This window comes from Balaenoptera borealis (assembly GCF_965194805.1).
Source record: "Balaenoptera borealis genome assembly, contig: HAP1_SCAFFOLD_1248, whole genome shotgun sequence".
NCBI classification, from domain to species: domain Eukaryota; kingdom Metazoa; phylum Chordata; class Mammalia; order Artiodactyla; family Balaenopteridae; genus Balaenoptera; species Balaenoptera borealis.
In genome coordinates, this window is record NW_028122969.1 from 7609 (window position 1) to 33799 (window position 26191).

The 26191-nt window shown below is 46.3% G+C and overlaps 1 long non-coding RNA gene across 2 annotated transcripts; it reads right to left on the reverse strand.

The window, feature by feature from the left end:
• Nucleotides 1–25428, reverse strand: LOC309621949. Of its 2 annotated transcripts, none has more exons than XR_014240341.1 (3): nt 25360–25428; nt 12679–12816; nt 1–132 (listed from the first exon to the last, which is right to left on the reverse strand). It is a non-coding gene; the product is annotated as an uncharacterized lncRNA (long non-coding RNA). The 2 variants fall into 2 exon arrangements; XR_014240342.1 differs by having other exon boundaries at nt 11–92.
• Nucleotides 25429–26191: the final 763 nt, after the last annotated feature.

Genomic DNA, 26191 nt, shown 5'->3' on the forward strand with positions numbered 1-26191 from the left:
CTGACTTCTCCCTTGATTCCTCTGTAGTGATGGAGACTTCCCCGCTGATGAAAAATTCCCTGGGATTGCAACCTCCAAGCCAGACAGCTTTCCTATGGAATGACAGAGAACTTGTCAAGGTGAAACACCAGTCTGCGGGAGAAAGGGAGGAAGAGAATGATGGAAATCGTTTCTGGGAAACTATTTTTACATTATGTGTTGTTTGTTCCCGGTAAATAAACTGAAATCTTCTTAACAGTACAACAAAATCTAAACCACTAAAGCCAACAATACAGGAGTATAACGTTCGAAAAAAATTTCTTTGGCTGCGCAGCATGTGGGATCTTAGCTCCCCAACCAGGGATTGAACCCACGCCTGCTGCGTTGGAAGCGCAGAGTCTTCACCACGGGACCACCGGGGAAGTCCCAGGACTATCACTTTTAAAGGAGAAGGTACAAACCCCTCGGTTCTATGAACTGGAGATTTTTAGTAAGAAGTCAATATATTTGTTGTTAGGCACATTTTATGTTAGGCTGTCTCCCTGCACAGGATGCAGGCGCCTTGAGAATGGAAGTCATATCCCTCTATAGTACGTCCCTCTTCTTTCTGCTTTGCAGTTTGCTGCTCCACTTGTTCAACCCCACCTAGTAATAACCTATACTTCCCTTGTTCCTGTTTTCCCATCTGGAAAACAGACAAAAGGCAACCAAACAACGCAAAGGTCTCAACAAATAAGGGATATCCAAAACCAGAGATGGCCAGAACTTCTGTACCCCTGATGAAATAGTCCTCATACAAAACCTGATAATCAAATTCCTTAATGCTAGGAATCACAGTGAAAAATAGTATCTGAACTGACTTCTGTCAGATGAGTGAGAACTAAGGTTAATTCAGTGTATCTGAAGCATAGAAAGTGAGGGCAAAAGTGGCACAAGATGGGGCTAGAGAAGCAGAGAGGATTCTAGACCACGCAGAGTCTTAAAGGCCAACAGTGTGTTTTCTATTCTCAAAACAATGCTTGTGAGCGATGTTTATGAGCAACGTTCCAACTTGCTTTGAAGGTTTCTTGTGTGAAGAGTGGATTGGAAGGAAACAAGATATATGGACACCAGTTAGGACCTAATCGCAACAGACAGGCAAGTTCAGTATTAGGAAGTTGAGGAAGAGCTGGCTGACAGATTCCAAAGAAATTCAGGAGATGAACTGAAGCGGGCTTAATGGGGTAGGAGATGGAGGAAAGGAAGGTCTTAGGGAATTCAAGGGTTTACTGCACACATGAGCAAAGTCTCAAAATTAATCATTTGAACGTACAGAGGCGGATCTCCCAAATGACACCGGTTAGGAAGCAACGGTACGCCCTTTAGAATTCCTAGAGACAACACAAATCAACTGTTTCGATGGAAAATTCGGCGGGACTCTTGATTTCCATGGGAATACAGAGAAAAGAGACACTGATCTGGCTTGCAGGTATATTTAGGAAGTTGTTAGCCGGACATCACCTACTAGTATCATGTAAGTAGGCCGTCCGAAGTAGGAAGCTTAGGGGAAAAACCTGGAGGAAAACTTAAAAGCTTAAGCCACACCTCTACACTACACCACCTTTCACAATTTCTTCTCAGATAAGCATCATCCCCATCAGTGAAGAAACTCGTTCGTACCTCATAATAGGAAAAACAGGCCTAAAGATTCAATGTGTGTCTTGGGAGGTCCCATCTATGCGATATCTTCCTGGGACCAGAAAAGGCCCCAGGAAGATCCATCTCTGCACCCCTGAAAGCTTACCACCAAGGAAAATGACTAGGTCCATAGATTTCCTCCCTCAAACCAGCTTACCTCACACATAGATCATTAGCAACTCCGCCCTTACTCACATTATCACAGTCACAAGAGTGGTTAGGGAGAAAAGCACTAACCAGGGGAACTAAAACAGAGGCAATCCAGGCCAAGCTGGGCTGGTGGCAGATATCTTGCTCCTTACGCTCGGGTGCATAATGCGACTCACCACAGTGCCTTTTTCACAGACCCTTTTGAACGTTTCTCCACAGAATCCAACAGCTCAAGTTAGTTCATGACGCTTCAAGGTCAACAATCGTCAAGAGAAAAACATGCAATATGTCTTACAATGTTGGATTCCTTACAAACAGGACAAGGAGATAACCATGTAGACAAAACCAGAGCATTTGAAAACATCTGTATTCTACAAACACACCAGTGAATGCTATAAATAAGGTACTATGACATAAAACAAAATGAAAACTAGATGTGAGACTGTTCTCTTCAGTGTACAGACTTCATGGCAGTTGCTGCACACTATCTAGCTACTTAGATCTTTAACTCTCTGTTCTGTTAATACCAAATGAGGCCCAAGTGTGTCAACCTGTTTCCCACAGAAACCAAAAAGTCTACATGCATCTCTTTTCTCCTGTGCCCTTTCACCTTACCTGCTCCCAATTCTCCACCAACGTCCTCCTCTTTCTCTAATTATTCTCCTCTTCATTTTGCTTGGCCTTGCCCCCAAGCATGCAAGACAGAGAGTCCTAGAGGTCCAAGATTCTAGAGTGGCTGTTTGCAAGGCGGAGGAGATTACAGTAACTGCCACACTGTATATACTTCTGTGCAAAGAAAAAGGGACAGTGTTCAGAATGTCTCTCACATATAACAAGAGCTGGAGATGGCAGGATACCTGTGTGGCCCAAGGAACTAGAGCTAGCAAATTATGGGCCAAACAATTGCAACCAAAGGCTGGAAGAAGAAAGGTCTGCAACCAGCTCTGTCTCCTAGCTCTCTGGTATTTGCTGCCAACGGGCAGAGTCTATTTCGTGAAGCATCAAGCACTGAAAAGAAGACTCCTGCTGCTGGAAGTTGACAGGAAGTAACGTCCAATGCAAGATCAAGGCTTGTCCTCGAAGCAATGCCCATAATGGAAGAAAAAAAAAAAAGAGAAAGCGGAAGAGAAATGTTAAGTCGCAAGTCCAACCTGGCCCCCAGCCTAGCCCAGCCCAAGGAAGGTAGGAGTCAAGGAGAAGAAACTAAAAGAGAAGAGCCTTGGACCACAACATTCTCCACAAGGTACACTCAAGAAACTTCACCCTACTCTTGAACCAAGTTACAAAGAGAGCTTCTTAATCCCTACTTTGGCTCCTTAAAAGCTGCTATCAGTTCACTCATTAGACACATCTGATTTCAGAACAACTGTAATAGTTCAAACTAGATGGCTCTTTCCTTCCTAAGGATTATTAATTAAAGAAGATCTATATAGCTCTAAGTATATGATACATAAAATAGAATACTCTGTAGAATATAAGTAACTCTTAGTTCAGTGTATTAATGAACGTCTGTAAGAAATGTTGCAATGATTTCCCTAATGGAAGAGCCTGGGGGAGGTAAATCTGTCTTCTAGGATTTCCTCCTCCCCAAAGCTCAGAAACTCAGGTGTTGTTTTAGCTCTCCTACACTCTCTTCACCCAAGCCCGCCTTCCTGTTGGGGATCGGACCTCCCTATTGGCTCTCTCATACCTTTCAACTGCCTGCTTTGTGACATCACTCTCCTCCCAAACCTACTACCACTTGGTAGAGCCTTGGGGTTTCCGTGGAGCTGTTTGGACCAGTAACCAGTGACCTCTGTACTGGACACGTGCGCCGTTCAGCTGCAGCCACTCAGACATCCTCTAGTGTTGTCTCCTCATCCCTTGTACCTGCAGTGGATGCTTCCTCTTCTCTGACCATGTCAGGTAAGAAAAGAAACTTTGGAAAGTTTTGCGTTCGATTTCTTTTGCCCCTAAATTGAGTAGGAGATTCAAAATAGCATGGAATAATGAGGGAAAGTATTGAACTACAAGTCTGGAGACCTAATTTCACTTTTGACTTTGACGTTTACTATCTGTGTGACTTTGGACAAATCACTGGCTGTCTCACAAAGCCTGTTGCTTTCCTTAACTGTTACGTTAGGATACCACGTTGGGTTGATCACTCTGATCCCCTTCTTTTCCAGTATTGAGCCTTAAAGGGTACCCATGTAGAAAACGAAATCAGACACTTCTCAAGAGTGTTTCAACAGAAACATAGAAAAGCCAGGGGACATAGAAAACTAGCAATATATACCAAGATGTTTCATCTCTAATGGTCTCCCTCCACTAGGATTTCGACTAGTTGAAAAGAGAGAATAGGGAGAGAGGATGGAGAGTACTGGGCTCTACAGGGAGGCACAGAGTCGAGCGTAAGGAAGTTTAGGATGGTTTTCATTAGCACAGGCCAACAGGCACCAAGAGATGGGAGAAAATGTAAGAATGAAGAGGGAAAGCATAGAGGAGCTCTCAAGAAAAACGGAGTTTGCAATGGAATGCTGATGGGAACCAAAGATTTTCAATTAAAGCAGAAACAGCACAGAGGGAAACCTGCTCAGAGCAGGGCAAAACCAAGTTGATGGTAGCAAACCCTTACATTAACAGACTTAAGAAGGAAAGTAAGGCCAGAACAGGGGATCACCGGGAAAGGCAGCTTATCAGAAAAGTCATACTCCGTTTTCTTTCTTTTATTGCCTCTCTGAATACAGTTGGCCACTTGACAGTTTTGAATATAAACATTTTAGAAATACGTTTTAGAAATGATGCCTCCTATAAACAAGCAACCACAGTGGTTATCTAGGGGGCTGCTTTTCAGTGTTTTATTCTTTCTAATTTTTAAACTAGGTAGACATTTCACCAATTCAACATTTTAAGTGATATCTTCTAAATTGAATCAGAAGGACTATTTTCCTTGGTGTGATATGTAGGTTCTAAGGCAAGGCTGCTTTTCATTTTTACAGTTATTTCCTTCCTAACACAGAGAGCACATTGATCAACAGCCATCGTTCGCTTGTAGAGCTTAGCTACCGAAGAAGAAGAAGAAAAAGTCAAGCCCCACATCTCTAATTCCCCCCCCCACTTAGGGAATTCCCTGGCGGTCCAGTGCTTAGGACTCGGTGCTTTCACGGCCAGGGCCACGCGGCGCGGCCAAAGAAACAAAACAAACAAACATCCACGTTTATCGAAAACCATATTGTGGAGTCCTGTGGATTTTCTTACATTTGAAAATCTTTTTTAATTGGATTCTAGGCATGATGGTTTTTTGAGGTTTTGGGATGCCATCTTCTTGGATGCTGAAGATGATTCTAATCTAAGTTCTAGGATAAATCCAAAAACCTTCCTGATACATTTTAAGCTTCCTTTCTGCTTATTATATAAGCTATATTCATTGAAATATATATTTCTCCTAGGCTTAATACCTCTTACTTGCTGGGTAAAAATATGAAGGAGCACAATAATGAAACTCTTTTACACTTATTATTTTGCTGTCTGCTTCGTACCGGTTTTCATTGAAATACTTGTCTATATGTGTTGTGGCTACCTATACATGCACATTTATTGCATTCTGTTGCTTGTTATGCATTTTTTACTGACATACCTTCTCTGTCTGTATGCATTGGCTAGGAATTCATTCACCTCTATCACCTCCATCGTGTCTTCTGGTTAATAGTATTCACTAAAATAGAGTGGGCAAAATTCACTTTCATAATATTGCATGGATGGTACAGAATGCCATTTGTTAGTAAATTCATTAGGCTTCGATACTTGCCACATACCCCAGTTTTCATTAATATCTATGGATTTCTTTTTCGTTAACGTAATATGCTTGTCATGATTTTTCTTTGTCTTTCTAGAACTTATTGTATCTTCCTCCATATAAATCATACGCAATAGATCAGCTTATTCATCTATTAATTATTACTGCTATTATTATTGGTGGTGGTGTTATAACCACTTTATAGGTGAGGAATCTGAAGTAATCAGATAACTTTTCCCTTTCCAAAAGCACTTAAGAAATCCACTTTCGGGTAATCATTTTGAGGTAGGATGAGAAACCGGGCTTGAAGAGGGCAAAAATGACTCTTTCAATTCACCAGTTGGACTGAGCTGTACGTCACCTCTAGGTAATAGCGTGGGAACTGCACAAGCAAAGGGAGACACTGAAGACGACAATGGTAATAGCCGTACTGTTTTCTAATGGACAAAAAAAATGCCTATATTATAAGTTCTATTTCTCCTGCTTTCTGGCAGTATCATGCTCAGAGTGGAGTCCTGGCAAGGAAGTCAGGATACTTAGGTTCTGAAACCTGGTAATGATACTAACATAATGAGAGAACTTGAACAAGTCAACCCGACCTCTCTGAGCCTCAGTTTCCTTACTCACGAAATGAGACTGAGAACATCGAAGTTCTCTAAGGGCCTCCTAGTTCTAAAATGCTTCCAGTCTAGGAAATAGCATAGAAGTCAATACGAGTGCAGGCTGAAGGGAAAGACAGGGCAGGGAGAAGGTTGCTTCCAGCCTAGAGAACAATCTCTGAACCACACCACTTGGCTCTTCTGCCCGTCTGTGCCCAAGATGGGAGCACAGGCAGTTAATAGAGAAGAGTGGAAAACTGCTCAGTCCTTACAGCCATCATTAACTGTCTGATTTTGGGTTTCTCAGGAAGTAGTGATAGTAGAGGTGTCCTGATAGCAAGAACCTTCAGATGATGCCGTTCCTCAAACGTAGTGAGAATTTCTCAACCTCCCTGAGTTTTTCATGACCCTCTTGTTCTTACAGAAAATTTCCAACATCCATCTCTACTTGGAACTCTAAATTCTCTGCAGCATTCTCCTCCTGTGGTGAGCAATGCAACTTCCCTAACACGAAGTGTCTGCAACTTCTCCAGAGTCTCTGCCCCTGCCGTCAGTTCGGCATCGGCTACCGGTACCCCTTTCCAGACACTCATGGGTAGTGCCTACCTTTACCAACATTCTAGCACGACTATGTTATCTGGAGTTACTGACCACAGCCAGATCTCCACTTCAGCTGCTTCCTATCCAGGTGTTCTTGAGTGGGACATCACAGCAAGCACTGAAAAGAATTCTTCTTCACTCGGAGACTTTACTCTGGCACTCACTGACCGCCACACAGCTGCCTCCTCCATGTTTCTGGCAGCCCAGTATGATAAAACTTCAGACGCCAAGAACATGGTCCCTCTACATCCATCGCTTTCTGCCAGCCTTGCTCAGGGAACACCATCTCAGATTCCAAATCAGGGGCAGAGCCGCCTGCCACTTCCCTGCCAGGAAGGAAGCCAGGTATATTACTATCACCAAGGCACACTGGGGTCTTTACTGTATGGAGAACTTGGCTCCTGCCCGCAATCCTACGGCTCGGCGTCATACACAGGAAGTCGGGCCTCTGGGCAACCAGAAATGGGAATGGGACTGAAGGAGATTCAGCCCACAAATATCCGACCACCAGCTTCCACCTCTGCAGTCTGCCACCCTGTGTCTGCTCAACGCATCACAGAAACAAGTTTTCAAGGTGAGTATAACAAACGCCAGAGAAAGTTGAAGAATGAGGTCGGCACTCAAAAATGGGGTCAAATCGACAGCTGGGAAGGGGTGTAGAGGCAGGTAGAATTTAGATCCTGAGCCTTTAATAACCACTACCTTCGCTCAGTGCCCTCTGTTTTTAGACTCTCTATGAGAACACCTAGGGCTTCCCTGGTGGCGCCGTGGTTAAGAATCCGCCTGCCAATGCAATGCGGGGGACACGGGTTCGAGCCCTGGTCTGCGAAGATCCCACATGCCGTGCAGCAACTAAGCGCATGTGCCACAACGACGGAGCCTGCATTCTAGAGCCCGTGAGCCTCAACTACCGAAGCCCACGTGCCTACAGCCCATGCTCCGCAACAAAGAGAAGCCACCGCGATGAGAAGCCCGCACACCGCAACCAAGAGTAGCCCCCGCTAGCCGCCAACTAGAGAAAGCCCGTGCACAGCAATGAGAGACCCAGTGCAGCCAAAAAAATAAATACGTAGAATAAATAAGTTCAAACAGTAAATAAATACATAAACATAAATTACAAAAAAAAGAACACCTAATGCAGGTGGGAAGGTGGGAGGGCCACTGTAGAGGTCATCTATGCTACATGTACAAGAACCCCGAGAGCACACCAATCGGTACCACACTTTTCACTGCTGTAGCCGATCGTTCCCCCTGTACTGCCACACTGTAGCACTCCCTTCCCTCATCTACTGCTATAGTCTCTTCGGAAGGTGTTTCAGAACTCTTGTTATGAGAGTGCCAGTTGAACTGTCCTCACTTCCTTCATTTATACCAGGATTGAAGACCTTGTGGTCCGAGATCCTGTCCAGAGAGCAAGCAGGCTAAGACTCTGTCTTTGTTGATGTATTTCATCAGCAAGGGCTCTACCCCCTCTCCTAGTTCATGGTGTGACGTGTTCTTGGCCTCTCGGGAAAGTGGGGAGAATGGAAAGGACCCTATATGAGAATGCTAGGCTTTGTAAAACATTTCAGGTTTTTAAAAATAAGACTCATTTTGTATTGGACTTATAACAGTCCTATGAAATACAAAGCGAGCCGAGAATCAGCGACAGGAAAGGCTCACCAGTAAGAATTACAACAGTCACCGCTTACCTCGTAGCATAGGGCACTGTCCATGATCCTTAAGAAGAGTTAGTAGAAATGCCTTGCCCATCTTGCCCCTGAACCCCTTGAAAGGTACACGACTGCTGTGTTGGTGTTTAGGGGGAGCATCTCACTTACCAGGGACTGACTTCTCCCTTGATCCCTTTGTAGGGATGGAGACCTCCCCCCTGGTGATGAAAAATTCCCTGGGATTGCAACCTCCAAGCCAGACGTTTTGTGTGACACAAAGTCAAGAACTCCCCAAGTCCTGCAGTAGCAGAAACAGCCACATACTTGAGAGTAACCCACCATCTGAACTTGGGGACATTTCAGTGACAGCTCCAGTCCAGAGTGCCAGGCGTCTCCTGGCCCTGCCTCCAGCTCCAAGCCAGGGACAAATAGAGAGTAAGCACGTGGATGATATCAAAACCAAGCTTTCAAAGCCTCTGGATGCCTACCAGATCCCAACAGAGAACCAAGATCCTCCACTACTCCCTTTAGGAATCCCTGATATTCACCAGCCGCTGGCCTGCACCGATCCCCTCAGCCAAGAGGAGCAGCCTGGTTCTGAAAATGCTGATCTGGGAGAGAACAGCCGGAGTCGTCAGGACCTAGGGACACTTGAAAATGGGATTGAACCTAGCAGTGGTCTTGCAGACATTACTACACTGGCGGAGGATATTCACCTTCCCCAGCTCTTTAATCCTTTGAAAGATCTTGATCAATCCCAAGGTCCCAACGTGATCAAAGCTAAAGACACCAGAGCCATTAAGGTGAATCAGGTGCAGGAAAAGCCAAGTGTCATAAAGGTTCCCTCTGATCAACCCAGGAAGAACAAACAGAAAGCCTCTGAGCCTATCAGTGGCGCTCCCAAGGCCAAAATCCAGCCAAAGAATCCAGAGTGCCTGTTAGGGGGAGAAGTGGTTATATGCCACGCTGCAGTCAGTGACAGGGCTCCTGTGAACACGGCCAAGCACTCTCAAGGCAAACCTCAGAAAGCTGCATCCAGAAAGATCAGCAAAACTAAGAGCCACGGGCAGGAAAAGACCAAAAGGACCAGAGGGAGAAACAAGGCTGAGGAGAACAAGCAGTCAGGGAACAAAGTCAAGGCAGAAGAGAAGCCAGCAATCCCCCACACGAAGCGAAAGGAACACCAAACTGAGCTTCTCCAACAGAGCTTTCAAAAGCCTCGAACCTCCCTTGGCGTGCGCATGCTGGAGTCTGTGAAGGTTCTTCATGCGCTGGGGAAGAAGAATGAGACGAAAACTGGGCGCTCTTCCTGTCGGCTCTTGGGAAAGTCAAGCAACCCCAAAGACCCCCAGCCACCCCCAGCTATCCAGCCATGGCGGCATACCCCACGTGAGGGGAAGGGTCCTGAGAAAACGCAAGTCCAAGCCCAGAAACCAGACAGCAGTGCTGAAACAGAGTGTCCGTCTCCAGCCCAGTATGAGCGGCCTCCTCCTGGGAAGGTCAAGTTGATACCTCTGCCTTTTTCTGCCTGGGACAAGCCTCAAGCTCGACCCGCTCCTCGGAGGCCACAGTCTCTGGCCTCACATCGGCCTGCTGGGGCTTACCGTGCCCAGCCTGGTTCTACTGACTCAGCTCAACCTGCTGCAGCCAATTCATCCCAGCCAGCTCCTGCCTCTTTGCCAGGCCCCGCCAAACCAGCTCAGCCAACTGTGACCAACCCAACCCAACCGGCTTGGCCCAACCATACCCAGCCTCGTGTCCCTCAGTCTGCTGCTCCTAGGCCTGCACCCTCCAAAACTTCATCTGGCGCTCCTCTCCAGCGGGAGCCTGTTCCCCCTGCTGTGAATAAGCGCCAGTCCCCACCCAAGCTCCAAACCCACTTTCTACTCCAAGACTTCAGCAAGCAACGAGTTCCATGGAGGGAACCCAACGTGCCTGAGCCAGTCATGTCAAAGCCCATCGAACAAGAGCAGAGGCCAGAGCGAGAGGCCATGAAGAGGCGGGCTCAACAACAACGGGAGAATGCTGCCAGATACACCTCTTCGGGCAAGCTGCAATTTTTCACCGAGAGGGAAAACGAAATGGAAATTGCCGACTACTACGGATACGTCAAGTGAGAGCTGCTAGGATTCTTGGTGCCACCTTGGCTACCAGCTGTTCTTCCATACACAGGTAAGACAGGTATAGAACTGAATAAGTAAATGGAATACAATTAATAGACGAGTAACAAACCTTTCGAATTTTCAGATGCTGCTAACTGGGGCGTGAGAAAGGAAGGACTGAAAGTTGGATGGGAGAATGAAGGAAAGGGGTAAAAACTGAGCAAAGAGGAAGGAACTTGGCCCAGGGCTAGGAAGGCCAAAAGAGACGTATGGATTTAGGAAAGGAAGCAGGAGCGAGGATGAAATGGCAGAAGTAAAAAGCAGGGTCAGAGGTCTGGGTTGAAAGAACACAATTGGAGTAGAGTTGAAGGTGACAGAAGATGAGTCTAGGTTTACTAGGAGAAATAGAAAAAGTCTCTCGGGGACGCTGGCCTTAAGTCTCACAACCACCAGATAGGTATTTCAGAAAACAAGAGGTTCAGGACACATCTCTGAAAGGTCTGAGTTGCCTTATTCAGGTGTGACTGTAGTGGGGGAATAGGGAAATCTACCAGAGAAGTGGCTAGGGCTCAGAGTTATCCTAGGGGCAGCTGACGACAGGGGCAGAGCCAAGGGAACTGCTGGATCAGGAGGCCCACGAACAAAGCAGGGGCATAGCCGCCTGTCACTTCCCTGCCAGGAAGGAAGCCAGGTATATTACTGTAACCAAGGCACACTGGGGTCTTTACTGTATGGAGAACTTGGCTCCTGCCCGCAATCCTACGGCTCGGCGTCACACACAGGAAGTAGGGCCTCTGGGCAACCAGAAATGGGAATGGGACTGAAGGAGATTCAGCCCACAAATATCCGACCACCAGCTTCCACCTCTGCAGTCTGCCACCCTGTGTCTGCTCAACGCATCACAGAAACAAGTTTTCAAGGTGAGTATACAGACGGCAGAGAAAAGTTGAACAATGAGGTCAGCATTCAAAAATGGGGTCAAATCGACAGCTGGGAAGGGGTGTAGAGACAGGTAGAATTTAGATCCTGAGCCTTTAATAACCACTACCTTCTCTCAGTGCTCTCTGTTTTTAGACTCTATATGAGAACACCTAGGGCTTCCCTGGTGGCGCCTGCCAATGCAGGGGACACGGGTTCGAGCCCTGGTCTGCGAAGATCCCACATGCCGTGCAGCAACTAAGCGCATGTGCCACGACGACGGAGCCTGCATTCTAGAGCCCGTGAGCCTCAACTACCGAAGCCCACGTGCCTACAGCCCATGCTCCGCAACAAGAGAAGCCACCGCGATGAGATGCCCGCACACCGCAACCGAGAGTAGCCCCCGCTAGCCGCCAACTAGAGAAAGCCCGTGCACAGCAATGAGAGACCCAGTGCAGCCAAAAACATAAATACGTAGAATAAATAAGTTCAAACAGTAAATAAATACATAAACATAAATTACAAAAAAAAAGAACACCTAATGCAGGTGGGAAGGTGGGAGGGCCACCGTAGAGGTCATCTATGCTACATGTACAAGAACCCCGAGAGCACACCAATCGGTACCACACTTTTCACTGCTGTAGCCGATCGTTCCCCCTGTACTGCCACACTGTAGCACTCCCTTCCCTCATCTACTGCTATAGTCTCTTCGGAAGGTGTTTCCGAACTCTTGTTATGAGAGTGCCAGTTGAACTGTCCTCACTTCCTTCATTTATACCAGGATTGAAGACCTTGTGGTCCGAGATCCTGTCCAGAGAGCAAGCAGGCTAAGGCTCTGTCTTTGTTGATGTATTTCATCACAAAGGGCTCTACCCCCTCTCCTAGTTCATGGTGTGACGTGTTCTTGGCCTCTCGGGAAAGTGGGGAGAATGGAAAGGACCCTATATGAGAATGCTAGGCTCTGTAAAACATTTCAGGTTTTTAAAAATAAGACTCATTTTGTATTGGACTGACAACAGTCCTATGAAATACAAAGAAAGCCGAGAATCAGTGACAGGAAAGGATCACCAGTAAGAACTACAGCAGTCACCGCTTACCTCGTAGCATAGGGCACTGTCCGTGATCCTTAAGAAGAGTTAGTAGAAATGCCTTGCCCATCTTGCCCCTGAACCCCTTGAAAGGTACACGACTGCTGTGTTGGTGTTTAGGGGGAGCATCTCACTTACCAGGGACTGACTTCTCCCTTGATTCCTCTGTAGTGATGGAGACTTCCCCGCTGATGAAAAATTCCCTGAGATTGCAACCTCCAAGCCAGACAGCTTTCCTATGGAATGACAGAGAACTTGTCAAGGTGAAACACCAGTCTGCGGGAGAAAGGGAGGAAGAGAATGATGGAAATCGTTTCTGGGAAACTATTTTTACATTATGTGTTGTTTGTTCCCGGTAAATAAACTGAAATCTTCTTAACAGTACAACAAAATCTAAACCACTAAAGCCAACAATACAGGAGTATAACGTTCGAAAAAAATTTCTTTGGCTGCGCAGCATGTGGGATCTTAGCTCCCCAACCAGGGATTGAACCCACGCCTGCTGCGTTGGAAGCGCAGAGTCTTCACCACGGGACCACCGGGGAAGTCCCAGGACTATCACTTTTAAAGGAGAAGGTACAAACCCCTCGGTTCTATGAACTGGAGATTTTTAGTAAGAAGTCAATATATTTGTTGTTAGGCACATTTTATGTTAGGCTGTCTCCCTGCACAGGATGCAGGCGCCTTGAGAATGGAAGTCATATCCCTCTATAGTACGTCCCTCTTCTTTCTGCTTTGCAGTTTGCTGCTCCACTTGTTCAACCCCACCTAGTAATAACCTATACTTCCCTTGTTCCTGTTTTCCCATCTGGAAAACAGACAAAAGGCAACCAAACAACGCAAAGGTCTCAACAAATAAGGGATATCCAAAACCAGAGATGGCCAGAACTTCTGTACCCCTGATGAAATAGTCCTCATACAAAACCTGATAATCAAATTCCTTAATGCTAGGAATCACAGTGAAAAATAGTATCTGAACTGACTTCTGTCAGATGAGTGAGAACTAAGGTTAATTCAGTGTATCTGAAGCATAGAAAGTGAGGGCAAAAGTGGCACAAGATGGGGCTAGAGAAGCAGAGAGGATTCTAGACCACGCAGAGTCTTAAAGGCCAACAGTGTGTTTTCTATTCTCAAAACAATGCTTGTGAGCGATGTTTATGAGCAACGTTCCAACTTGCTTTGAAGGTTTCTTGTGTGAAGAGTGGATTGGAAGGAAACAAGATATATGGACACCAGTTAGGACCTAATCGCAACAGACAGGCAAGTTCAGTATTAGGAAGTTGAGGAAGAGCTGGCTGACAGATTCCAAAGAAATTCAGGAGATGAACTGAAGCGGGCTTAATGGGGTAGGAGATGGAGGAAAGGAAGGTCTTAGGGAATTCAAGGGTTTACTGCACACATGAGCAAAGTCTCAAAATTAATCATTTGAACGTACAGAGGCGGATCTCCCAAATGACACCGGTTAGGAAGCAACGGTACGCCCTTTAGAATTCCTAGAGACAACACAAATCAACTGTTTCGATGGAAAATTCGGCGGGACTCTTGATTTCCATGGGAATACAGAGAAAAGAGACACTGATCTGGCTTGCAGGTATATTTAGGAAGTTGTTAGCCGGACATCACCTACTAGTATCATGTAAGTAGGCCGTCCGAAGTAGGAAGCTTAGGGGAAAAACCTGGAGGAAAACTTAAAAGCTTAAGCCACACCTCTACACTACACCACCTTTCACAATTTCTTCTCAGATAAGCATCATCCCCATCAGTGAAGAAACTCGTTCGTACCTCATAATAGGAAAAACAGGCCTAAAGATTCAATGTGTGTCTTGGGAGGTCCCATCTATGCGATATCTTCCTGGGACCAGAAAAGGCCCCAGGAAGATCCATCTCTGCACCCCTGAAAGCTTACCACCAAGGAAAATGACTAGGTCCATAGATTTCCTCCCTCAAACCAGCTTACCTCACACATAGATCATTAGCAACTCCGCCCTTACTCACATTATCACAGTCACAAGAGTGGTTAGGGAGAAAAGCACTAACCAGGGGAACTAAAACAGAGGCAATCCAGGCCAAGCTGGGCTGGTGGCAGATATCTTGCTCCTTACGCTCGGGTGCATAATGCGACTCACCACAGTGCCTTTTTCACAGACCCTTTTGAACGTTTCTCCACAGAATCCAACAGCTCAAGTTAGTTCATGACGCTTCAAGGTCAACAATCGTCAAGAGAAAAACATGCAATATGTCTTACAATGTTGGATTCCTTACAAACAGGACAAGGAGATAACCATGTAGACAAAACCAGAGCATTTGAAAACATCTGTATTCTACAAACACACCAGTGAATGCTATAAATAAGGTACTATGACATAAAACAAAATGAAAACTAGATGTGAGACTGTTCTCTTCAGTGTACAGACTTCATGGCAGTTGCTGCACACTATCTAGCTACTTAGATCTTTAACTCTCTGTTCTGTTAATACCAAATGAGGCCCAAGTGTGTCAACCTGTTTCCCACAGAAACCAAAAAGTCTACATGCATCTCTTTTCTCCTGTGCCCTTTCACCTTACCTGCTCCCAATTCTCCACCAACGTCCTCCTCTTTCTCTAATTATTCTCCTCTTCATTTTGCTTGGCCTTGCCCCCAAGCATGCAAGACAGAGAGTCCTAGAGGTCCAAGATTCTAGAGTGGCTGTTTGCAAGGCGGAGGAGATTACAGTAACTGCCACACTGTATATACTTCTGTGCAAAGAAAAAGGGACAGTGTTCAGAATGTCTCTCACATATAACAAGAGCTGGAGATGGCAGGATACCTGTGTGGCCCAAGGAACTAGAGCTAGCAAATTATGGGCCAAACAATTGCAACCAAAGGCTGGAAGAGGAAAGGTCTGCAACCAGCTCTGTCTCCTAGCTCTCTGGTATTTGCTGCCAACGGGCAGAGTCTATTTCGTGAAGCATCAAGCACTGAAAAGAAGACTCCTGCTGCTGGAAGTTGACAGGAAGTAACGTCCAATGCAAGATCAAGGCTTGTCCTCGAAGCAATGCCCATAATGGAAGAAAAAAAAAAAAGAGAAAGCGGAAGAGAAATGTTAAGTCGCAAGTCCAACCTGGCCCCCAGCCTAGCCCAGCCCAAGGAAGGTAGGAGTCAAGGAGAAGAAACTAAAAGAGAAGAGCCTTGGACCACAACATTCTCCACAAGGTACACTCAAGAAACTTCACCTTACTCTTGAACCAAGTTACAAAGAGAGCTTCTTAATCCCTACTTTGGCTCCTTAAAAGCTGCTATCAGTTCACTCATTAGACACATCTGATTTCAGAACAACTGTAATAGTTCAAACTAGATGGCTCTTTCCTTCCTAAGGATTATTAATTAAAGAAGATCTATATAGCTCTAAGTATATGATACATAAAATAGAATACTCTGTAGAATATAAGTAACTCTTAGTTCAGTGTATTAATGAACGTCTGTAAGAAATGTGGCAATGATTTCCCTAATGGAAGAGCCTGGGGGAGGTAAATCTGTCTTCTAGGATTTCCTCCTCCCCAAAGCTCAGAAACTCAGGTGTTGTTTTAGCTCTCCTACACTCTCTTCACCCAAGCCCGCCTTCCTGTTGGGGATCGGACCTCCCTATTGGCTCTCTCATACCTTTCAACTGCCTGCTTTGTGACATCACTCTCCTCCCAAACCTACTACCACTTGGTAGAGCCTTGGGGTTTCCGTGGAGCTGTTTGGACCAGTAACCAGTGACCTCTGTACTGGACACGTGCGCCGTTCAGCTGCAGCCACTCAGACATCCTCTAGTGTTGTCTCCTCATCCCTTGTACCTGCAGTGGATGCTTCCTCTTCTCTGACCATGTCAGGTAAGAAAAGAAACTTTGGAAAGTTTTGCGTTCGATTTCTTTTGCCCCTAAATTGAGTAGGAGATTCAAAATAGCATGGAATAATGAGGGAAAGTATTGAACTACAAGTCTGGAGACCTAATTTCACTTTTGACTTTGACGTTTACTATCTGTGTGACTTTGGACAAATCACTGGCTGTCTCACAAAGCCTGTTGCTTTCCTTAACTGTTACGTTAGGATACCACATTGGGTTGATCACTCTGATCCCCTTCTTTTCCAGTATTGAGCCTTAAAGGGTACCCATGTAGAAAACGAAATCAGACACTTCTCAAGAGTGTTTCAACAGAAACACAGAAAAGCCAGGGGACATAGAAAACTAGCAATATATACCAAGATGTTTCATCTCTAATGGTCTCCCTCCACTAGGATTTCGACTAGTTGAAAAGAGAGAATAGGGAGAGAGGATGGAGAGTACTGGGCTCTACAGGGAGGCACAGAGTCGAGCGTAAGGAAGTTTAGGACGGTTTTCATTAGCACAGGCCAACAGGCACCAAGAGATGGGAGAAAATGTAAGAATGAAGAGGGAAAGCATAGAGGAGCTCTCAAGAAAAACGGAGTTTGCAATGGAATGCTGATGGGAACCAAAGATTTTCAATTAAAGCAGAAACAGCACAGAGGGAAACCTGCTCAGAGCAGGGCAAAACCAAGTTGATGGTAGCAAACCCTTACATTAACAGACTAAGAAGGAAAGTAAGGCCAGAACAGGGGATCACCGGGAAAGGCAGCTTATCAGAAAAGTCATACTCCGTTTTCTTTCTTTTATTGCCTCTCTGAATACAGTTGGCCACTTGACAGTTTTGAATATAAACATTTTAGAAATACGTTTTAGAAATGATGCCTCCTATAAACAAGCAACCACAGTGGTTATCTAGGGGGCTGCTTTTCAGTGTTTTATTCTTTCTAATTTTTAAACTAGGTAGACATTTCACCAATTCAACATTTTAAGTGATATCTTCTAAATTGAATCAGAAGGACTATTTTCCTTGGTGTGATATGTAGGTTCTAAGGCAAGGCTGCTTTTCATTTTTACAGTTATTTCCTTCCTAACACAGAGAGCACATTGATCAACAGCATCGTTCGCTTGTAGAGCTTAGCTACCGAAGAAGAAGAAGAAAAAGTCAAGCCCCACATCTCTAATTCCCCCCCCCACTTAGGGAATTCCCTGGCGGTCCAGTGCTTAGGACTCGGTGCTTTCACGGCCAGGGCCACGCGGCGCGGCCAAAGAAACAAAACAAACAAACATCCACGTTTATCGAAAACCATATTGTGGAGTCCTGTGGATTTTCTTACATTTGAAAATCTTTTTTAATTGGATTCTAGGCATGATGGTTTTTTGAGGTTTTGGGATGCCATCTTCTTGGATGCTGAAGATGATTCTAATCTAAGTTCTAGGATAAATCCAAAAACCTTCCTGATACATTTTAAGCTTCCTTTCTGCTTATTATATAAGCTATATTCATTGAAATATATATTTCTCCTAGGCTTAATACCTCTTACTTGCTGGGTAAAAATATGAAGGAGCACAATAATGAAACTCTTTTACACTTATTATTTTGCTGTCTGCTTCGTACCGGTTTTCATTGAAATACTTGTCTATATGTGTTGTGGCTACCTATACATGCACATTTATTGCATTCTGTTGCTTGTTATGCATTTTTTACTGACATACCTTCTCTGTCTGTATGCATTGGCTAGGAATTCATTCACCTCTATCACCTCCATCGTGTCTTCTGGTTAATAGTATTCACTAAAATAGAGTGGGCAAAATTCACTTTCATAATATTGCATGGATAGTACAGAATGCCATTTGTTAGTAAATTCATTAGGCTTCGATACTTGCCACATACCTCAGTTTTCATTAATATCTATGGATTTCTTTTTCGTTAACGTAATATGCTTGTCATGATTTTTCTTTGTCTTTCTAGAACTTATTGTATCTTCCTCCATATAAATCATACGCAATAGATCAGCTTATTCATCTATTAATTATTACTGCTATTATTATTGGTGGTGGTGTTATAACCACTTTATAGGTGAGGAATCTGAAGTAATCAGATAACTTTTCCCTTTCCAAAAGCACTTAAGAAATCCACTTTCGGGTAATCATTTTGAGGTAGGATGAGAAACCAGGCTTGAAGAGGGCAAAAATGACTCTTTCAATTCACCAGTTGGACTGAGCTGTACGTCACCTCTAGGTAATAGCGTGGGAACTGCACAAGCAAAGGGAGACACTGAAGACGACCATGGTAATAGCCGTACTGTTTTCTAATGGACAAAAAAAATGCCTATATTATAAGTTCTATTTCTCCTGCTTTCTGGCAGTATCATGCTCAGAGTGGAGTCCTGGCAAGGAAGTCAGGATACTTAGGTTCTGAAACCTGGTAATGATACTAACATAATGAGAGAACTTGAACAAGTCAACCCGACCTCTCTGAGCCTCAGTTTCCTTACTCACGAAATGAGACTGAGAACATCGAAGTTCTCTAAGGGCCTCCTAGTTCTAAAATGCTTCCAGTCTAGGAAATAGCATAGAAGTCAATACGAGTGCAGGCTGAAGGGAAAGACAGGGCAGGGAGAAGGTTGCTTCCAGCCTAGAGAACAATCTCTGAACCACACCACTTGGCTCTTCTGCCCGTCTGTGCCCAAGATGGGAGCACAGGCAGTTAATAGAGAAGAGTGGAAAACTGCTCAGTCCTTACAGCCATCATTAACTGTCTGATTTTGGGTTTCTCAGGAAGTAGTGATAGTAGAGGTGTCCTGATAGCAAGAACCTTCAGATGATGCCGTTCCTCAAACGTAGTGAGAATTTCTCAACCTCCCTGAGTTTTTCATGACCCTCTTGTTCTTACAGAAAATTTCCAACATCCATCTCTACTTGGAACTCTAAATTCTCTGCAGCATTCTCCTCCTGTGGTGAGCAATGCAACTTCCCTAACACGAAGTGTCTGCAACTTCTCCAGAGTCTCTGCCCCTGCCGTCAGTTCGGCATCGGCTACTGGTACCCCTTTCCAGACACTCATGGGTAGTGCCTACCTTTACCAACATTCTAGCACGACTATGTTATCTGGAGTTACTGACCACAGCCAGATCTCCACTTCAGCTGCTTCCTATCCAGGTGTTCTTGAGTGGGACATCACAGCAAGCACTGAAAAGAATTCTTCTTCACTCGGAGACTTTACTCTGGCACTCACTGACCGCCACACAGCTGCCTCCTCCATGTTTCTGGCAGCCCAGTATGATAAAACTTCAGACGCCAAGAACATGGTCCCTCTACATCCATCGCTTTCTGCCAGCCTTGCTCAGGGAACACCATCTCAGATTCCAAATCAGGGGCAGAGCCGCCTGCCACTTCCCTGCCAGGAAGGAAGCCAGGTATATTACTATCACCAAGGCACACTGGGGTCTTTACTGTATGGAGAACTTGGCTCCTGCCCGCAATCCTACGGCTCGGCGTCATACACAGGAAGTCGGGCCTCTGGGCAACCAGAAATGGGAATGGGACTGAAGGAGATTCAGCCCACAAATATCCGACCACCAGCTTCCACCTCTGCAGTCTGCCACCCTGTGTCTGCTCAACGCATCACAGAAACAAGTTTTCAAGGTGAGTATAACAAACGCCAGAGAAAGTTGAAGAATGAGGTCGGCACTCAAAAATGGGGTCAAATCGACAGCTGGGAAGGGGTGTAGAGGCAGGTAGAATTTAGATCCTGAGCCTTTAATAACCACTACCTTCGCTCAGTGCCCTCTGTTTTTAGACTCTCTATGAGAACACCTAGGGCTTCCCTGGTGGCGCCGTGGTTAAGAATCCGCCTGCCAATGCAATGCGGGGGACACGGGTTCGAGCCCTGGTCTGCGAAGATCCCACATGCCGTGCAGCAACTAAGCGCATGTGCCACAACGACGGAGCCTGCATTCTAGAGCCCGTGAGCCTCAACTACCGAAGCCCACGTGCCTACAGCCCATGCTCCGCAACAAGAGAAGCCACCGCGATGAGAAGCCCGCACACCGCAACCGAGAGTAGCCCCCGCTAGCCGCCAACTAGAGAAAGCCCGTGCACAGCAATGAGAGACCCAGTGCAGCCAAAAAAATAAATACGTAGAATAAATAAGTTCAAACAGTAAATAAATACATAAATATAAATTACAAAAAAAAGAACACCTAATGCAGGTGGGAAGGTGGGAGGGCCACTGTAGAGGTCATCTATGCTACATGTACAAGAACCCCGAGAGCACACCAATCGGTACCACACTTTTCACTGCTGTAGCCGATCGTTCCCCCTGTACTGCCACACTGTAGCACTCCCTTCCCTCATCTACTGCTATAGTCTCTTCGGAAGGTGTTTCAGAACTCTTGTTATGAGAGTGCCAGTTGAACTGTCCTCACTTCCTTCATTTATACCAGGATTGAAGACCTTGTGGTCCGAGATCCTGTCCAGAGAGCAAGCAGGCTAAGACTCTGTCTTTGTTGATGTATTTCATCAGCAAGGGCTCTACCCCGTCTCCTAGTTCATGGTGTGACGTGTTCTTGGCCTCTCGGGAAAGTGGGGAGAATGGAAAGGACCCTATATGAGAATGCTAGGCTTTGTAAAACATTTCAGGTTTTTAAAAATAAGACTCATTTTGTATTGGACTTATAACAGTCCTATGAAATACAAAGCGAGCCGAGAATCAGCGACAGGAAAGGCTCACCAGTAAGAATTACAACAGTCACCGCTTACCTCGTAGCATAGGGCACTGTCCATGATCCTTAAGAAGAGTTAGTAGAAATGCCTTGCCCATCTTGCCCCTGAACCCCTTGAAAGGTACACGACTGCTGTGTTGGTGTTTAGGGGGAGCATCTCACTTACCAGGGACTGACTTCTCCCTTGATCCCTTTGTAGGGATGGAGACCTCCCCCCTGGTGATGAAAAATTCCCTGGGATTGCAACCTCCAAGCCAGACGTTTTGTGTGACACAAAGTCAAGAACTCCCCAAGTCCTGCAGTAGCAGAAACAGCCACATACTTGAGAGTAACCCACCATCTGAACTTGGGGACATTTCAGTGACAGCTCCAGTCCAGAGTGCCAGGCGTCTCCTGGCCCTGCCTCCAGCTCCAAGCCAGGGACAAATAGAGAGTAAGCACGTGGATGATATCAAAACCAAGCTTTCAAAGCCTCTGGATGCCTACCAGATCCCAACAGAGAACCAAGATCCTCCACTACTCCCTTTAGGAATCCCTGATATTCACCAGCCGCTGGCCTGCACCGATCCCCTCAGCCAAGAGGAGCAGCCTGGTTCTGAAAATGCTGATCTGGGAGAGAACAGCCGGAGTCGTCAGGACCTAGGGACACTTGAAAATGGGATTGAACCTAGCAGTGGTCTTGCAGACATTACTACACTGGCGGAGGATATTCACCTTCCCCAGCTCTTTAATCCTTTGAAAGATCTTGATCAATCCCAAGGTCCCAACGTGATCAAAGCTAAAGACACCAGAGCCATTAAGGTGAATCAGGTGCAGGAAAAGCCAAGTGTCATAAAGGTTCCCTCTGATCAACCCAGGAAGAACAAACAGAAAGCCTCTGAGCCTATCAGTGGCGCTCCCAAGGCCAAAATCCAGCCAAAGAATCCAGAGTGCCTGTTAGGGGGAGAAGTGGTTATATGCCACGCTGCAGTCAGTGACAGGGCTCCTGTGAACACGGCCAAGCACTCTCAAGGCAAACCTCAGAAAGCTGCATCCAGAAAGATCAGCAAAACTAAGAGCCACGGGCAGGAAAAGACCAAAAGGACCAGAGGGAGAAACAAGGCTGAGGAGAACAAGCAGTCAGGGAACAAAGTCAAGGCAGAAGAGAAGCCAGCAATCCCCCACACGAAGCGAAAGGAACACCAAACTGAGCTTCTCCAACAGAGCTTTCAAAAGCCTCGAACCTCCCTTGGCGTGCGCATGCTGGAGTCTGTGAAGGTTCTTCATGCGCTGGGGAAGAAGAATGAGACGAAAACTGGGCTCTCTTCCTGTCGGCTCTTGGGAAAGTCAAGCAACCCCAAAGACCCCCAGCCACCCCCAGCTATCCAGCCATGGCGGCATACCCCACGTGAGGGGAAGGGTCCTGAGAAAACGCAAGTCCAAGCCCAGAAACCAGACAGCAGTGCTGAAACAGAGTGTCCGTCTCCAGCCCAGTATGAGCGGCCTCCTCCTGGGAAGGTCAAGTTGATACCTCTGCCTTTTTCTGCCTGGGACAAGCCTCAAGCTCGACCCGCTCCTCGGAGGCCACAGTCTCTGGCCTCACATCGGCCTGCTGGGGCTTACCGTGCCCAGCCTGGTTCTACTGACTCAGCTCAACCTGCTGCAGCCAATTCATCCCAGCCAGCTCCTGCCTCTTTGCCAGGCCCCGCCAAACCAGCTCAGCCAACTGTGACCAACCCAACCCAACCGGCTTGGCCCAACCATACCCAGCCTCGTGTCCCTCAGTCTGCTGCTCCTAGGCCTGCACCCTCCAAAACTTCATCTGGCGCTCCTCTCCAGCGGGAGCCTGTTCCCCCTGCTGTGAATAAGCGCCAGTCCCCACCCAAGCTCCAAACCCACTTTCTACTCCAAGACTTCAGCAAGCAACGAGTTCCATGGAGGGAACCCAACGTGCCTGAGCCAGTCATGTCAAAGCCCATCGAACAAGAGCAGAGGCCAGAGCGAGAGGCCATGAAGAGGCGGGCTCAACAACAACGGGAGAATGCTGCCAGATACACCTCTTCGGGCAAGCTGCAATTTTTCACCGAGAGGGAAAACGAAATGGAAATTGCCGACTACTACGGATACGTCAAGTGAGAGCTGCTAGGATTCTTGGTGCCACCTTGGCTACCAGCTGTTCTTCCATACACAGGTAAGACAGGTATAGAACTGAATAAGTAAATGGAATACAATTAATAGACGAGTAACAAACCTTTCGAATTTTCAGATGCTGCTAACTGGGGCGTGAGAAAGGAAGGACTGAAAGTTGGATGGGAGAATGAAGGAAAGGGGTAAAAACTGAGCAAAGAGGAAGGAACTTGGCCCAGGGCTAGGAAGGCCAAAAGAGACGTATGGATTTAGGAAAGGAAGCAGGAGCGAGGATGAAATGGCAGAAGTAAAAAGCAGGGTCAGAGGTCTGGGTTGAAAGAACACAATTGGAGTAGAGTTGAAGGTGACAGAAGATGAGTCTAGGTTTACTAGGAGAAATAGAAAAAGTCTCTCGGGGACGCTGGCCTTAAGTCTCACAACCACCAGATAGGTATTTCAGAAAACAAGAGGTTCAGGACACATCTCTGAAAGGTCTGAGTTGCCTTATTCAGGTGTGACTGTAGTGGGGGAATAGGGAAATCTACCAGAGAAGTGGCTAGGGCTCAGAGTTATCCTAGGGGCAGCTGACGACAGGGGCAGAGCCAAGGGAACTGCTGGATCAGGAGGCCCACGAACAAAGCAGGGGCATAGCCGCCTGTCACTTCCCTGCCAGGAAGGAAGCCAGGTATATTACTGTAACCAAGGCACACTGGGGTCTTTACTGTATGGAGAACTTGGCTCCTGCCCGCAATCCTACGGCTCGGCGTCACACACAGGAAGTAGGGCCTCTGGGCAACCAGAAATGGGAATGGGACTGAAGGAGATTCAGCCCACAAATATCCGACCACCAGCTTCCACCTCTGCAGTCTGCCACCCTGTGTCTGCTCAACGCATCACAGAAACAAGTTTTCAAGGTGAGTATACAGACGGCAGAGAAAAGTTGAACAATGAGGTCAGCATTCAAAAATGGGGTCAAATCGACAGCTGGGAAGGGGTGTAGAGACAGGTAGAATTTAGATCCTGAGCCTTTAATAACCACTACCTTCTCTCAGTGCTCTCTGTTTTTAGACTCTATATGAGAACACCTAGGGCTTCCCTGGTGGCGCCTGCCAATGCAGGGGACACGGGTTCGAGCCCTGGTCTGCGAAGATCCCACATGCCGTGCAGCAACTAAGCGCATGTGCCACGACGACGGAGCCTGCATTCTAGAGCCCGTGAGCCTCAACTACCGAAGCCCACGTGCCTACAGCCCATGCTCCGCAACAAGAGAAGCCACCGCGATGAGATGCCCGCACACCGCAACCGAGAGTAGCCCCCGCTAGCCGCCAACTAGAGAAAGCCCGTGCACAGCAATGAGAGACCCAGTGCAGCCAAAAACATAAATACGTAGAATAAATAAGTTCAAACAGTAAATAAATACATAAACATAAATTACAAAAAAAAAGAACACCTAATGCAGGTGGGAAGGTGGGAGGGCCACCGTAGAGGTCATCTATGCTACATGTACAAGAACCCCGAGAGCACACCAATCGGTACCACACTTTTCACTGCTGTAGCCGATCGTTCCCCCTGTACTGCCACACTGTAGCACTCCCTTCCCTCATCTACTGCTATAGTCTCTTCGGAAGGTGTTTCCGAACTCTTGTTATGAGAGTGCCAGTTGAACTGTCCTCACTTCCTTCATTTATACCAGGATTGAAGACCTTGTGGTCCGAGATCCTGTCCAGAGAGCAAGCAGGCTAAGGCTCTGTCTTTGTTGATGTATTTCATCAGAAAGGGCTCTACCCCCTCTCCTAGTTCATGGTGTGAAGTGTTCTTGGCCTCTCGGGAAAGTGGGGAGAATGGAAAGGACCCTATATGAGAATGCTAGGCTCTGTAAAACATTTCAGGTTTTTAAAAATAAGACTCATTTTGTATTGGACTGACAACAGTCCTATGAAATACAAAGAAGGCCGAGAATCAGTGACAGGAAAGGATCACCAGTAAGAACTACAGCAGTCACCGCTTACCTCGTAGCATAGGGCACTGTCCGTGATCCTTAAGAAGAGTTAGTAGAAATGCCTTGCCCATCTTGCCCCTGAACCCCTTGAAAGGTACACGACTGCTGTGTTGGTGTTTAGGGGGAGCATCTCACTTACCAGGGACTGACTTCTCCCTTGATTCCTCTGTAGTGATGGAGACTTCCCCGCTGATGAAAAATTCCCTGGGATTGCAACCTCCAAGCCAGACAGCTTTCCTATGGAATGACAGAGAACTTGTCAAGGTGAAACACCAGTCTGCGGGAGAAAGGGAGGAAGAGAATGATGGAAATCGTTTCTGGGAAACTATTTTTACATTATGTGTTGTTTGTTCCCGGTAAATAAACTGAAATCTTCTTAACAGTACAACAAAATCTAAACCACTAAAGCCAACAATACAGGAGTATAACGTTCGAAAAAAATTTCTTTGGCTGCGCAGCATGTGGGATCTTAGCTCCCCAACCAGGGATTGAACCCACGCCTGCTGCATTGGAAGCGCAGAGTCTTCACCACGGGACCACCGGGGAAGTCCCAGGACTATCACTTTTAAAGGAGAAGGTACAAACCCCTCGGTTCTATGAACTGGAGATTTTTAGTAAGAAGTCAATATATTTGTTGTTAGGCACATTTTATGTTAGGCTGTCTCCCTGCACAGGATGCAGGCGCCTTGAGAATGGAAGTCATATCCCTCTATAGTACGTCCCTCTTCTTTCTGCTTTGCAGTTTGCTGCTCCACTTGTTCAACCCCACCTAGTAATAACCTATACTTCCCTTGTTCCTGTTTTCCCATCTGGAAAACAGACAAAAGGCAACCAAACAACGCAAAGGTCTCAACAAATAAGGGATATCCAAAACCAGAGATGGCCAGAACTTCTGTACCCCTGATGAAATAGTCCTCATACAAAACCTGATAATCAAATTCCTTAATGCTAGGAATCACAGTGAAAAATAG